Source organism: Ursus arctos, unplaced genomic scaffold, assembly GCF_023065955.2.
Source record: "Ursus arctos isolate Adak ecotype North America unplaced genomic scaffold, UrsArc2.0 scaffold_1, whole genome shotgun sequence".
NCBI classification, from domain to species: Eukaryota; Metazoa; Chordata; class Mammalia; order Carnivora; family Ursidae; genus Ursus; species Ursus arctos.
The window spans coordinates 36,023,477-36,037,586 of NW_026622763.1; the positions used below are offsets into that span (position 1 = coordinate 36,023,477).

At 35.0% G+C, this 14,110-nt stretch overlaps 1 protein-coding gene across 1 annotated transcript in view; it reads left to right on the top strand.

Annotated features, from left to right (window-relative positions):
* The first annotated feature begins 1,492 nt into the window (after positions 1 to 1,492).
* The window catches only part of GALNT13 (polypeptide N-acetylgalactosaminyltransferase 13), a 467,481-nt gene continuing 454,863 nt past the window's right edge, over positions 1,493 to 14,110 (top strand). The window contains exon 1 of the mRNA XM_026492778.4: positions 1,493 to 1,566. The gene's annotated coding sequence lies outside the window, so the exon portion shown is untranslated. The remainder of the gene's footprint in view (positions 1,567 to 14,110) is intronic.

Below are 14,110 nucleotides of genomic sequence, written 5' to 3' on the forward strand. Positions count from 1 at the left end.
TTTGCACCCTCTACTCGGGATGCATTGTAGGGATTAGCAGGTGCTGTAGTGAGAAAAATCTGTCAGAAAAAGATTGTTCACAGCCTAGGATCACCTCTTATTAGCTGCATCAAATTGGGTAAATCATGTGATTAGTATTAACTTCGATTCTCTTGCCTCTGAGGGTGAATATGCTAAAATATGAAGAAATATACAGGTTTGCTAATTGTTATAACTTTATAATTCTTTTGAAATTATGTGGATGTGATTTGGTATCTTCTATTAAGCTCTAAGTTTTAAACTTAGAAAAGTGAAATTTATAAAAATACACAGTTTCTTAAAAATTTCTTAATTCATTTTTGACATGTAACTATAAATTGCTAACTCATCTAGTTTCCTCTTCTTTGAGAGAATGATGAGTAAAATCATTCATTCTTGTGCCAGGTAGAGGCCAGGGTCATCTTGTTGTCTTTCCTACACCAGAGGAAGATAAATGAGACTTTCAACTCAGGATACCTGTTCTGCTTGTTGAACTTTTGATTTGATTACATTTGGTTTTGGTGAACAAAAAAGTATGCCTTCTGCCTTAGTAAGCTGGTATTTCTGTCAGCACTGTAAACCACATCTTTCTGGGCAGAGATTCTGCTCACTGAGAACTCATGTTCCACTAAAGATGCTTGCTACTTAAGAGGATTTTGATTGGTCCCATCCACAGTGTGTTTGATTTGTCTGAAATAACACATTGTACTGTAAAGGGTTATGCTGGTTATCATTAGGTGTGTTTTGTTTTGTTTTCTTTTATGGCACACTATACCCACTAGAACAAAATCCATTCAAGTTGAAATACTTTGAGCTTTGAAATTAATGTGCTTTTCCTAACACTGCTCCTCAAAACAAATCAATTAATGAAATCTGATTAACTTTTTCCTTATAAGTAACTTTCTGACAAAAAAGAAATGGACGTTTGTGTATTTTCGTAAGGTGTGCAGATGGCGTGCCTGCATTTTTTCTCAGTGGATGGTTTTCAATTAGAATTGAAATACAATTACAAAGTGATTTGGTGCAATTCTCTGGATAAATCAAGCAAAATTCTCTTCTAACGCGGTGATCTTCATATATCAGACAATAGTACATTTTAAAAGCTTGAAATATTTTAATAACCACCTTAAAGCTCCAACCTAAATTCACTTATAAATATCTCATATTTTTGAATTGCTTTTATGTTGTTCTGCCATGTTCTGGGGAAACTGTTTTTGCATATATTTCTGAAGCCAGTGTGCAGACTTCTTACCTCTTAAGAGTATCCTCTTTGACTGATATATAGAATATTTGAGTATAGTTGGGACTATTTCTGTCCACCAGCCCATTATACTTTGCTAGATGTATAATCTATATTTTGCAAAACCTTATTTCAGTATGTTGAAGTATGTATTGCCTAAGTGTGTGTTGGCCTGGAGTGGTTTTTCTGTGACCTTGGCAAATTGCTTACTCTTTTGGATTTTTTTTCTTTTCACAGACGCATTTCGTAGGAGTATTTTGAGGATGAATGTTTGCAAATCATTTTGAAATTGCCAAACGCCACGTACAGTAAGTAATACGTATTTTTATTTTCCACTCAATTGCAGTCATGCTGAATGAATTTGGCAGTCATAAAACAACACATTTCTATTTATGGTTCTTGATATGTGTGAATATTGAGGCAAAATGTATATAAAAGATAAAAATTTGATGAGCTATTTGCTAGTCTGAATTAAGTTGTATAAATTCAAGATTTGTAAGGACAGATTTTACTATTGTTCTACTTACTTAACTTGCACATAATATTTCTCACTTATGTTTGAGTGAGATTTTTTTCTCTGAATCATAAATTGAGAAGAGTACAGGAAATATTAGTGTTATTAGCCAGGGCTGATATGGAGATTTAAAAAGGAGTATTGAATTAAGAATTAAGATTTGCTGAATATTAAGACTTACTGTGAATCAGGCAATTTATATGTGTTGCCTATAATTCTCCCCCAAATATTTTAAGATCATTATTTTTATCCCCATTTTATAAATAAAAGAAACTGAGAGTCAAGAAGTTTTAACACCTTCCTTAATATCTATTCAAAGTGATGAATCTGGGCTTTGAACACAAGACTTTGTAGAAAATACTGCCTCTACCTATACACGTAGACACAGTTAAATAACTTTCTGGAGGCTGGATATTTAAAGAGTTTAAACATGTTCTGGTACTTTCTTTGTATTTCTTTTTTGCTTAAGCATTATCCTGAAATGTTGTATTTTTTTCTGTATTGTCTATCATGTGATTGCTTTCATTTAAAATGGTACTTTCCAATTCCTTACTTGGACTACTTTGAACTAGGATGGAAGAAATGAAAATGTAGATTCTGAAAAAAAGAGTTTGTGAATCACCTAAGTATATATTTGATTAAAAGTGTTTAGAACTAGAGTTCTGAAGTTCTCCAAGAGTTTTCTTTCATTCATTAAAAAAAAAAAAACAAATAAAATTAAATCATGTTATTATTTTAAGAGTTTGGAGGGACCGCAGAATCAGAGTGCTAGCTTCCACGTGTTCAAATTCCTTGTTTGATGAAATGAGGTAATCAGGAGGACAATACTGAAGTAGAATTTCCAAGAAATGTGGAAGCAATAATGGCAGCGTTGATGTTTTTATGTTGTCTCCAATATAAGCTAAAAAGGGTGACTTAGTACATATTTAGGAATTCAGACTCTGGATTCAGACCACCTGGCTTTGAATACTGGATTTTTCACTTATTAGCGTTGTGACTGAACAGATTACTTAATGTCTCTTTAAAATGGATATAAGATTGGTAACTACTTCATTTGTAGTGAGTTAATGCACGTAAAGTATAGCACAATTCCAGGTACATAGTAAATTGATATTTCAATTCAAGTATGTTTGTTAATAAGCATTATGACTTCATAATCATGTCACATAAAGTAGACAACAAAAGTACTCAGTGAATAATGCTGATTGACCTGTTCCAAAAGAGACTAAAGTTCACCCTTCTTTATAAATGTAGACATCTTTACGTCTTTGAACTTTTAGTGAAGAAACAAACCATTTAGGTCATCAGCATGTATATACACACTATATAAAATCAGCATACATATATGTCATATTGTGTTGACTATATATCTAGGCTGAAAGTGTGTTTGTATGCTTTGTGGAGAAAAGAGGGGGCAGTTGTGAAGTGCTTACAGAGTCTGAAATGCTTATTTTGGAAGAGACAGGACAAACTTACAGATATAAAATAAAGTAACAGTTGAAATGATGGTAAATTAACTTGAGGGGATACTCTCATCCAATGCTTTATGAAACCATTCATGAAAATTGAAGCCATGTGGACAAGAAAACAGTATTTATTAAGTATTTACTCTATCCCATGCACTTTACATTCAATATCTCAGGTAATCTAAGCAATAAGATGATGAGGTAGCTATGTTATTATCCCCATATATATATATATATATATATATATATATATATATATATATATATTTGTATGAGGAAAATGTACCATAGGAAGTTTAAGTCTATCATTCATGGGACCAAAGCCTTTTTTTCTTTATACTCTTAACCTGAGTGTTAAGGACTAAAATTCTGTGGTTGATCTAACTTTCTTTTATTTGCATGAAAACACTGCTCACAATCTTCAGATCATATATATGAATTCGTTAGTAAATAAGTAGCTGATTATTGAATTTCAGCTAAAATCAATGACAATTGTCTTAGTTTTAACCCAGTTCAAGCTATTCTGGTCCTGCACAACAGGCCAGTAAGTTGAAAGGGAAGGGGTTGGGGCCTGGAAAGCGACTTCATTCAGAAAGCCAGCAAACTGAGGAGATGAGAGACTGTTGTTCCAGAGAACCATCTTCCCTCAGCATGGAATTTGAGCTGCTTTTATATTAGCAAAAGGGGGAAGTGGGATAGGGTTGTTGTCAGAAGGTGACTGATATTTGTAGAAATCTAAGGAGGGTCATGTAACTTCTTTGTCCTTGGTCAGTTCATCTTTGTGTGTAGGCATCTAGTCATTCCATTCCTGTAAATCTTTTTTTTTTGTTTTTAAAGATATGTTTATATATTTTAGAGAGAGAGTGTGGGGGAGGTGGGGGTGAAGGAGAGGGGGAGGAAGAGAATTTCAAGCAGACTGCCCGCGGAACATGGAGCCCTTCAATGGGCGCCCCGCCATTCCTGTAAATCTTAATCATAGGATAATCATTTCTATATTTCCTTATCTCCTGGGTGAAGTAGGTTTTGGGTAAAAAGTGGTTTTTGCAAAAAATAGCTGTAGCATGTCTATGTGGCAGGGCTAAGCAGAAGTTTCTAAGCTATAAGTTACAACAGCAAGGGAAATAGAAGCAAAATGAAGTCAGACAGGCTAAATATCTCCCTGTTACATATTAAGTGTTAATAGGGCCACTCAGCAATCTGAAACAAATTGCCTTTAAAAAATGCTGTCTGTGGGACACCTGGGTGGCTCAGTTAAGTGTCTGCCTTCAACTCAGGTCATGATCCCTGGGTCCTGGGATCGAATCCCGCATTGTGCTCCTTGCTCAGCGGGGAACCTGCTTCTCCCTATCCCTCTGCCTCTCTCTCTCACACTCAAATAAATAAATAAATAAATAAAATCTTTAAAAAAATGTTGTTTGTGCCAAGGAAACTTAAAAAATAGAAGAGCTCCTTCCCCAAGGGCAGAGACTATATCTTATGCTTCTCTGAATTTGAGGTGACTGACCACACCGTTTTCTTTCAGTCCTCTCACCATTTCATGCGGTGCAGAGAAGTTTGGAATGAAGAGTTCAGCTTGACCTAATTAATTATTCTCCTCCTTATTTGTCATATTCAGATGTATTGTCATTGAGAGACATCCCTTACAACACCACACTGGCCACCCTGATATTTCCCCTTTTCATCTCTTTGGTGGGCTTCATCTTTTTTCCCTTTCAGTCATCCACTGATCCTAGTCCTTTTACGCATCACTTCTTGAAACAAACTGTCAAACAACATTTTACCTGAGGGATATTTTCAGACTTAATAGTATTTAAAATATTATTGCCCTTAAAGGTAATGGGTCACACTGTGTTCTCACACTACTGTTGGTTTTGAGAGGGAAGGACTTAGAGAATGCTTCTCCTTTCGGTTTGCAAATTTGCTCTCTGAAGAACAAAGCTAGTGATTACATTTATTGATTTTCTTTTCACTTAATTCAATAAATATTTATTGCATGCTCCTATAATATGAGAAGCACCATGCTGGTTTAGTACTAGAGCAAGTGGGAGGGAAAGACAAAAATGACTCTCTAGAAAATTCCATGTTCAATTTAAGGAAATAAGATAGGCACAGGCATAAATAAAGGATAGGGTATTAGGATATGGTATCATGAGAAGAGCCTAAAGTAATCAAATCAATAAAGCTGTTTTAAATAATTTGAGAAATAATGAAACAATTGCATATATGTGAAAAAATAAAGCATTAGAAGACATTGAAGAAAGGCTCAAGATTTCATCATGTTGATTGCATTTGCACTAGATCTTGGTGCAGGTGGAAAATGTTAACAGAGAAGTCTAGGAAATGGCATACCTGAGCCTAGAGTCGAAAAAACATACTTTACATTCAATGAATGGTGAATTAATTAGTTTTTCAACAGAGTAAGTTTCTTGTGTTGGACTAAAATGGTAATGCTGGAAAATGAAGGCTGGAGCTAGGTTGTAGGAAATATTGATAATCACAGTAAGAACTTTGAATTTAATTGGTAGGCAATTGGAAAAAAAAAAAAGAATATTTTGGGAGGGCCAATCCTGTGAAAGAAAGTTTCCTCTTTGATATTAGTCTGGTGGTGTCTTCACAATGGATTCCAGTTGGAAGATATGTAAACAAGAGAACAATTTTTAGGAAAATGTAGATGTATAAGAATAAGGCATGAGGGTAAGACCTAAGGTAGTAGTGGTGGGAATGGAGAGAAGGAATAAGTGCAGGTAAGACTGAAAGAAATGGGGTCAGGGAGTAATAATAACCATCATCACTTGTGTGACATATACTAGGTACTAGACTCTGTTTTAAGTGATTTATATTATTTAATTTCACATCAGACAACTCTGCGAGGTAGACACTAATACCATCCTCATTTTGCACAAGAGAAAACTAAGGGAGAGTTTAGCCAAGTAAATTGTCCCAGGTCAAATAGCTAGAAAATAGCAAAGGTGAGATTTGAGCTCATTCAGTCAATCCCCAGAGTCTCTGTAGTAACAACTGTACAAATTTCTGTAAAAAATAACAGATTTCCAGGTTGACTGAACTGGAAAATGACATTACTAATAGTCAGAGAAACAGATTTTTTTTTTTTTTTTTTTAGAGTTTACCCCTTCTTCTGTTAAGTCTTTGGGTAGGGAGGAAAATCTTTGGACTTTTAGGGAGAAATATCTCTTATGGTTCGTGATGAATCTCTTGGATCCATTCATTTCTATGCTGGGCAACAGAAACAGTGTAATTTATGATATTGCTCAATTATAAATTAGAATAGTAAATATGTCATCTTAATATGATTTGTCTTCCTTCCTCAGCACAGCTAAAATGAAACAAGGATAGAGTGCTAAATTAAAGATTAAATATCTTGGGTGCATGAAAGACCAATATTTTAGAGTTAGTTTACCATCATACTAAACAATAATTTTGACAGGGGGAAAAAAATCTAACACCTAATACAGAGAGAATCTCTCTTTTTCTATATTGGAGAAGTGGCATAATGTACTGCTTAGGAACCTGGGCTCCGGAACCATACTGTTGTATGGGTTCAGATCCCAAAATGAGTCCTCTTTAGCTGTGTGACTTTTGTAAAGTGTGATTTTAGCTGTGTGACTTTTTGTGTGTCAATTATGTAAGTTCGCTGGCCTCAGTCTCTTCACCTTTGAAATGTGGTAGAAAAGTAGTGTGTTTTCTGAATATTGTGAAGGTTGAAGGAGATAACACACTTCCAGTGGTCCCTAACACACAATAAATCTTCAGTAGATGTTATGTTCATTGAACTTTATCTCATCTATCATAAGTTTTAATTTATAAAATTGAATTACATAATTATTGCTATTTTAAACATGTTTATTGTGAATTTTTATGTGTTATGGGCACAAAAGAGTGAATTTTACAAACAAAGACCCATGTAACTTCACAGATCAAGAAATAGAACATTTTCTGCATTTCAGAAATCCTGCTTTTTTTTTTTTTTTTTTTTTACCTCCCAAACATTACTTCCTTCCACCAATTACATATGTATAGCTTTTTCATTACTTTGGTAATCATTTCCTTGCTTTTCATTATAGTTTTAACATTTAATCATGCACCCTTAAATATGAAATGCTGGTTTAGCTTGATTTTTTAATTTATATACATAATAGTCATGCATTCCTTTGTGTCTGGTTTCCTTTCCTAAACTTATATATGTAAGTTTCGTTAATGTTTTTGTGTGGTTCGTTAATTTTCATTGCTATGTAGTATTCCATTGCAGAAAAATGCTACAGAGGATTTATCTGTGTGTTGTTGATGGATGTTTGGACTGTTTCTGGGTTTGGGCAATTATGATTAGTGCTGTTGTGAACATTCTTTTAAATGTTTCTTGCTGCACATATACATTCATTTCTGTTAGTGATGAATTGCTCAGTTATATTGTATACAAATTTTCGATTTTAGTGGATACTGCTAAACATTTTCCAAAGTAGTTATACTAATTATACTCTAGTCAGTAGTGTATGAGAGTTCCCATTGTTTCATCTGTATCGATGCTTGGTGTAATCAGTCCTTTTAATTTTAGCCATTCTGATGAGAATAGAGTTTATATTTCCCTTTGAATAATGTGGTTCTGTTATGTGGTTTAATTGCCATATGGATATTATTGTCTGTAAATTGCCTGTTCAAGTGTCTTGCCTATTTTTCTATTGTGTTGATTTTTTTTATTGTTAATATGCAGAAGTTAATTGTATTTGAATGAAGAGCTTCCTTTCAATTACATGTTGCAAATCTCTTTTTCCTCTCTGTGACTTGCTTTTTCAATTTCTTAATGGAGCTTTTGATGAAGAAAAGTTTCTAATTTTAATTATAATCTTATTTTTACCGCTTTACTTTTAGATCATTTGTTTTAAATTTATTTTTGTGACCCACTGGTTTGAGGTAGAAGTCAAGTCCTGTTTTCCTTCCAACTGGATATCCAGTTGTTACAGAATCATACTGAAAATTCACCTCTTTGCCCACTGCTCTTCAATGCCATCTTTATCATAAATTAGATATCCATATATGTCTGCATTTTGGGGGCCAACTATTCTTTTTTTAGGGGGGAATGGGCAGAGAGAGAATAGTCAGCAGGCTCTATGTCCAGTGTGGAGCTTGAAGCAGAACTCGATCTCGCCACCCTGAGATCATGACCTGAGTGGAAATCCAGAGTCGGATGCTTAAGTGACTGAGCCCCCCCCCAAGTATTGTTTTTAATTGGTCTATCAATTTTTTCTTACTAATTATAACACTATTTTAACTATAGTCACTTTTAAGTTATTCATGGTATCTATTAAAACAAGTTCTCCCACACTGTTTTTATTCAAGGAATCTTGACTTTGCCTTATTTCAACCAAATTTTACAATTAATCTGTTGAGTTTGACAAAAAAATAATTGTTGGGATTTTAGTTGGGATCGCATTCAATCTGTTGTTAAGTGTATTTTTAAAGAATTGGCATCCTTACAATACTGACTTTTTAAATCTATGAACATAGTATATGTACTTCATATACTTAGGTCTTTTTAATTTCTCCTAGTCATATTTTATGTTTTTCTGCATAGATGTCTTATACATTGTGGTTAATTTGTTCTAGATGCTTTATGCAGTTTAATATTATTATATATTATAAATTTTTAAAAACTTTATTTTCTTTTTGTTCCTTGAGTAAGGAAATAGTTTTTTTATATTGATCTTGCATACAGCAGATTGTAAACTCACTTATTAACTCCAATATTTTTAAAGAGTCTTTTGAATTTTATGTAAAGAGTTATGTTTTCTATGATCAAAGATAATATTATTTAATACTTTTCAAGCTTTACACTTTTATTTTTTTTCATATCTTATTGAATTGGCTAGAATATCCAGAGCAATGCTGAATGAAAGTGGGAAGAGTGGAAATTCTGCCTTTATTCCCAGATCAAAGGGAACCCTGTCACCATGTTACTAATAAGAATCCTGTTTACTATGTTTTGATAAATAGCATAGATTAGATTGAGAAGTTTATTTTTTTCTGGTTTTACTGGGATTTTTCATTATAACTGGGTTTTGAATTTTGTCAATGCTTCCTTTGTATCTATTGAGATTATCAAATGATTTTTCTTTTTTCTTTTGTTAATCTGGTGATTTATATTGATTGATTTTTTTCCCCCACAGACTTCACATTCCAGCAGCAGAGCTGCTGCTTTCTTGGGCTTACTGTGGGACCTAGAGTGCCAGAGAATTTTTTTTGTTGTTGTTGTTCTCTACGCTCCCCTATTGGGATGTCCCCCATGCTTGCATAGCCGAGTAAGGTTCTTGTTGCACCCTTGTACCTTCCTAGGTGGCAGAGTGCTGTTGCTTGTTACTTGGGTCAGTGCTTCTGGTAGGGGCAGGAGGGTGCTGGGTTCCTTTGCTCCAGTCTCAACCTTAGACATGTCCTGGGCATCTGGACCTCAGGAGAGTGGCTTTTTCAGCATTCCTGCCCATTCTTCTCATGGTACCCAAACTCCTCCTTGATTCTGTTGGGTTCTTTGTGGAAGAGGGTCCTGTTCTTCCCCCAGTAGTAGCAGATCTCTTTTTTGTGTCAGTTTAAGAGTCTGGACCCAAAAGTTACCTGTTCCTCCAACAGAGCCAGATGAATTTTCTTGTACCTCTTTCCCAGAAACTATGGATCTTTTCCAGGGCACTGGAGTTGTGAGAGTTTTCTGTCCTAAAAGGCCAAATTTTGCTGTGCATTAGAGAAGGGTCTGGGGAATCAGAAAAGATTTTGTGTGTTTGTGACACCAAAAGTGCTCTTTCTGGTCCCTTGCCCTGACCTCAGTCTTTCTGCTAAGCAACTGGTAGATGTCTGAAAAAAGAGCTTATGAATGAGTGCATATTCCTTTGTGTCTAGCTGATCCCAGGGTGTCTATAGTGTTCTGGTGACCCATTCTGGCCTTCAAGCATTTTTTACAATTTTAGCTGTTTTCTTCTTACCTGCTTTCATAATGAGCAACTATTCCTCTCATGCTTTGTCAAAGGTGAAAAGGCTCCTGTGTCCTGTCTGTCCTCAGTGGCTGTTACCCTTTAAAATTCAGTTAATCTCTTTGTCTTGCAACTCCAGGTATCTGATGGGCTCAAGTAAAGTTGTTATTTTGTAGATTATCTGACCTTTTATTACTGTTAAGATAAGAGCAATATTCTCTGGTGGCTTTTGACTTTCTAAGTAGAAGGAAAACTGCAAATTTTTTTTCACATCTATTTTAACTCAGCCTTTCAAGTTTTCCAAAGCAAGGTGATTTTTTTCCTTCGCAATACCTAGTCTGCATTTACCAGAGCAAGAAGTCCTAAATTAATGCTACCTTTATAGCCTTTCCACACAAAAGTTAGTTGTTGCTATCACAGTTTTGTGAGCAATTAAGGCTCAGTGGATTTTCTGTAACAAGATTCCATTGTTTTAAACAAGGTGGAGTTCAAGTTTTCTCCTGCAAAAGGAAGTCTGGCCATTGGCATTGTGGGACCGGAACTGTGGTACATTGCTAATTAGGGAATCTAGTCTCCTTTGATAGTTCTGTTCTACCATCTTGGCCATATGACTTCATCCTCAAGGGTTTTCCAGTGGTTTAAGATGACTACTGGACAGCCATTTGTGTTCTATGCAGAGAGAATGAAAAAAAAAATGCAGTGGCAAAAGGGTGTACTACCAGCTGATTTAGCCTTCTTTGAAGAGATTCCCTGGAAACTCCACCCAATATTTTCTACCTAATCATCATTACTCTTTGTTGCAAAAGAAGCTGTTACATATAGTATTTCTGCTGTGAACATGTCCCTAGTAGGGAAGGGGAAGATAGACATTGTGTGAATTCTTAGAACTCTCAGTTACAATTAGAGGGTGGGGAATACATTTTGGTAATGTGATTTCTGATCTAGGATGGTGTGGGTTAAAATACAGAGATTCTATCATAAAACAGAGCTGGCTGGATTCTGATCTCAGCTCTGCAAATTACTAGTTATATGACCTTGAGCCAAGATTCTTATCCTAACTTGTTTTACTTTCTCAGCTGTAAAAGGGGCATGATAATTGCTAGTTTGAAACACTTTGGTGGGGACTGAATATGATGATATATGCAAAAGGTCTGTCACATAGGAATGGATCAATAAATGCTATGTTTGATGTCACCCACCATAGATTAACTTATACTAGATTGAGTTATTTAAGGGAGGGCAGAGTTTATTCAAGCCTGATACTGATTGATAAGGTAGAAAGGCCATTTACTTTGTTTCTATTGGGTAAAGCTTTATCTTTTAGATGGGATTGAGAGTCTCAATTTCTACCCTTTAAATATATCATTTTTATACTTTGAACTATAGTGAAATATTGCTCAAAATTTGGTTTATGATAGCAGCACTTTATGTAATGTCAAACTAAGAAACAGACAAGATGAGTTCCAGTTTGAATTCTACCATTAGACGTTATGAAACTTCTGAAAGTCATTCTAACCCTCTGGACTTCAGTTTTGTCAGCTGACAAATCAATTAGGTAGACGAGCTGACCTCCACCACTCTTTGACAGCTTTAAAGCACCATGATTCTACGCAGTTTTACTTGTCCCAGACATATTCTCTTGTCAAAAGAAACATCCTAAAACCAGCAAATAAAGTGATAAAGACTTAATTTCTCAAACAGAAGTTGAATTTTTACAGGACTTGGCTTTATTGTGAGGTTTTGCCAGTCCTGAAATGAAGCAACAGATAATAGTTGAACAACATGGTGCTGTATTTTAAAAACTGGCTTCAAATTCTGGCTGTGGAGATTGCTGGCCTAAATGAAGTGTGTCACTTTGGGCAAGTCACTTAAATTCTCTGCACCTTAGATTACGCATTTACAAAATAGGCAATTTATATTAAGGCCATCATGAGGACAAAATGAAATAACAATGCAAAAGTACTTTTAAAAACTGCACAGTTTTTCAATGCTAAGGTCTAGAAAGTCCAATGGGTAATAAATGGAAAATGCCCTCACTCTGTGGTGTGGAGATTATAAAATAAAGTGTTATAAGTAAAATACAATAAAATAAAGCTACCAAGGATCTCTGTTTTAAAGTTTGTGTTTGGTTTTGCCAATCTATTTTTCCACCTGTATTATGTTTTAGGAAGTTTTGGGTCTTAGAAGCCAGACCAGCAAGGCATGTCTGTGACTTTGTGCATGAAGTGTCTCCGTGAGATAAATTTCCAGATGTGATCTTTGCATCTGAGACATTCTGCTTGTGATCCAGTGAGGCTGGAACAAATAGCAAATCTTTTGCAATGTGTGGCTATTAGTGCTGTCTGCTCTCCTCAATTTGCCCATCTGAATTGACAGTTAAAGCTCCTTCTCTATAAATAGCAAGTTATTAGTTAAAGCGTGGTTGCCATATGGCAAAATAGTCTCTTATTGTTAAACTGATTAAATACAACAGCAAAGTCCAGTCTTTAAGAACATATTGTGTGCTGTGATAAAAGCCTAGAGATTATTTTTGTTCCCTAACATGTATCAAGCTTATATAGTCTCTGTTTCTATATATGTGTGTGTGTATTTATTCATCTTGTCACTACTTTTTAAAACTCTTGAAACATGCCATATGGATGTGAAAGTGTGTAAAGTGCACTAATATTAACTATACAGATTGAGGGAGTTTTACATAGCTATATACTTGTGTTACTACTATGCAGACCAAGATACAGAACACTTCCAGTCCCCAAGATGTTCCCCTTATAGCTCTTCCCTGTCAATAATCTTATAGTTTTTAATATTAAAAAAAATTGCCTTTATGGTAATGAGCTTCTAAAAAGGAATGAAGTATTTTTTTTCATTTAAAATTTATTTATTTATTTATTTATTTATTTATTTATTTATTTATTTTTAGGAAGGAAGTTTTTTGAAGGGCACTTCTGATCTTTTAAAATTTCCTGGAAGTATTAATAATTATGACAAAAAAGAAAAACCTCTGTACGATACTGAATTATGCAATGAAGTATAATAATGATATTGTAAGTAATAAACTTCATTGTATGATCACTGAAATGAAACAGGATTGCAACGTGGAAACCTCATGCAATTCTATCCAAATCTCCCACCTGCGAACTAAAAAATAGAGCTGCCACACAGGCTGGTGAGTGCTCTAGTGGTCATGTTGCCAGGCAACCTCAATCAGTATCAGAGACACCCAATTGAGCAGCAGAGACTCGGACTAGAAGGTATCTTGGAAACAGAAGGGTCCAGCTGAAGGAGACGGAGGGAGGGAAGAGAGAGAAATAAGGAGTGCCACTTGAACATTTATCCATGTTAGTCATGACCACAAACAATTTTTTTTCCCTAGCAACATACAGCTAGCTTAGAGCAAAATCCTTTGGGTTTCTACTCCTTTCACTGAGTTTTCCTCCTTCCTTGTGTCTGCAGGTACGAGTGCAGAGGCTTGGTAAATTGCATCATCATTAATTTTCAGGAGGAAAGGATGTTCCATGAGTCATTTTCAGCACATTCAAACCATGTTAACTACAAGTTCTTTGAGATTTTAATCATACACTATTTTATTTGATTCAGTCATGCTTAAAATAACCTAGTTTTTACATTGATTTACTTTCTTTAAAAAAAAAAGGAAAATACAAGATAAAATACTCACCATCTGGAGTTAACCCTCTTCGTGGAAGGTAAAGGTAAAAAGGAAGAGAGAAGGAGGCATGTGTAAGCCCCACTGGGCAGGCATTAGAGGAGTTGATGTGTACCAAACAAATAGGGAAAGAACCTGGGTTACCACCTCAGCTGAGCCCTCCGCTCCGAGATGCAACTTTTATGTATTTTCCTAAAAAGGTATTTTCCATTCTTCACAGTTTCCTGTGAAACCTTTTCT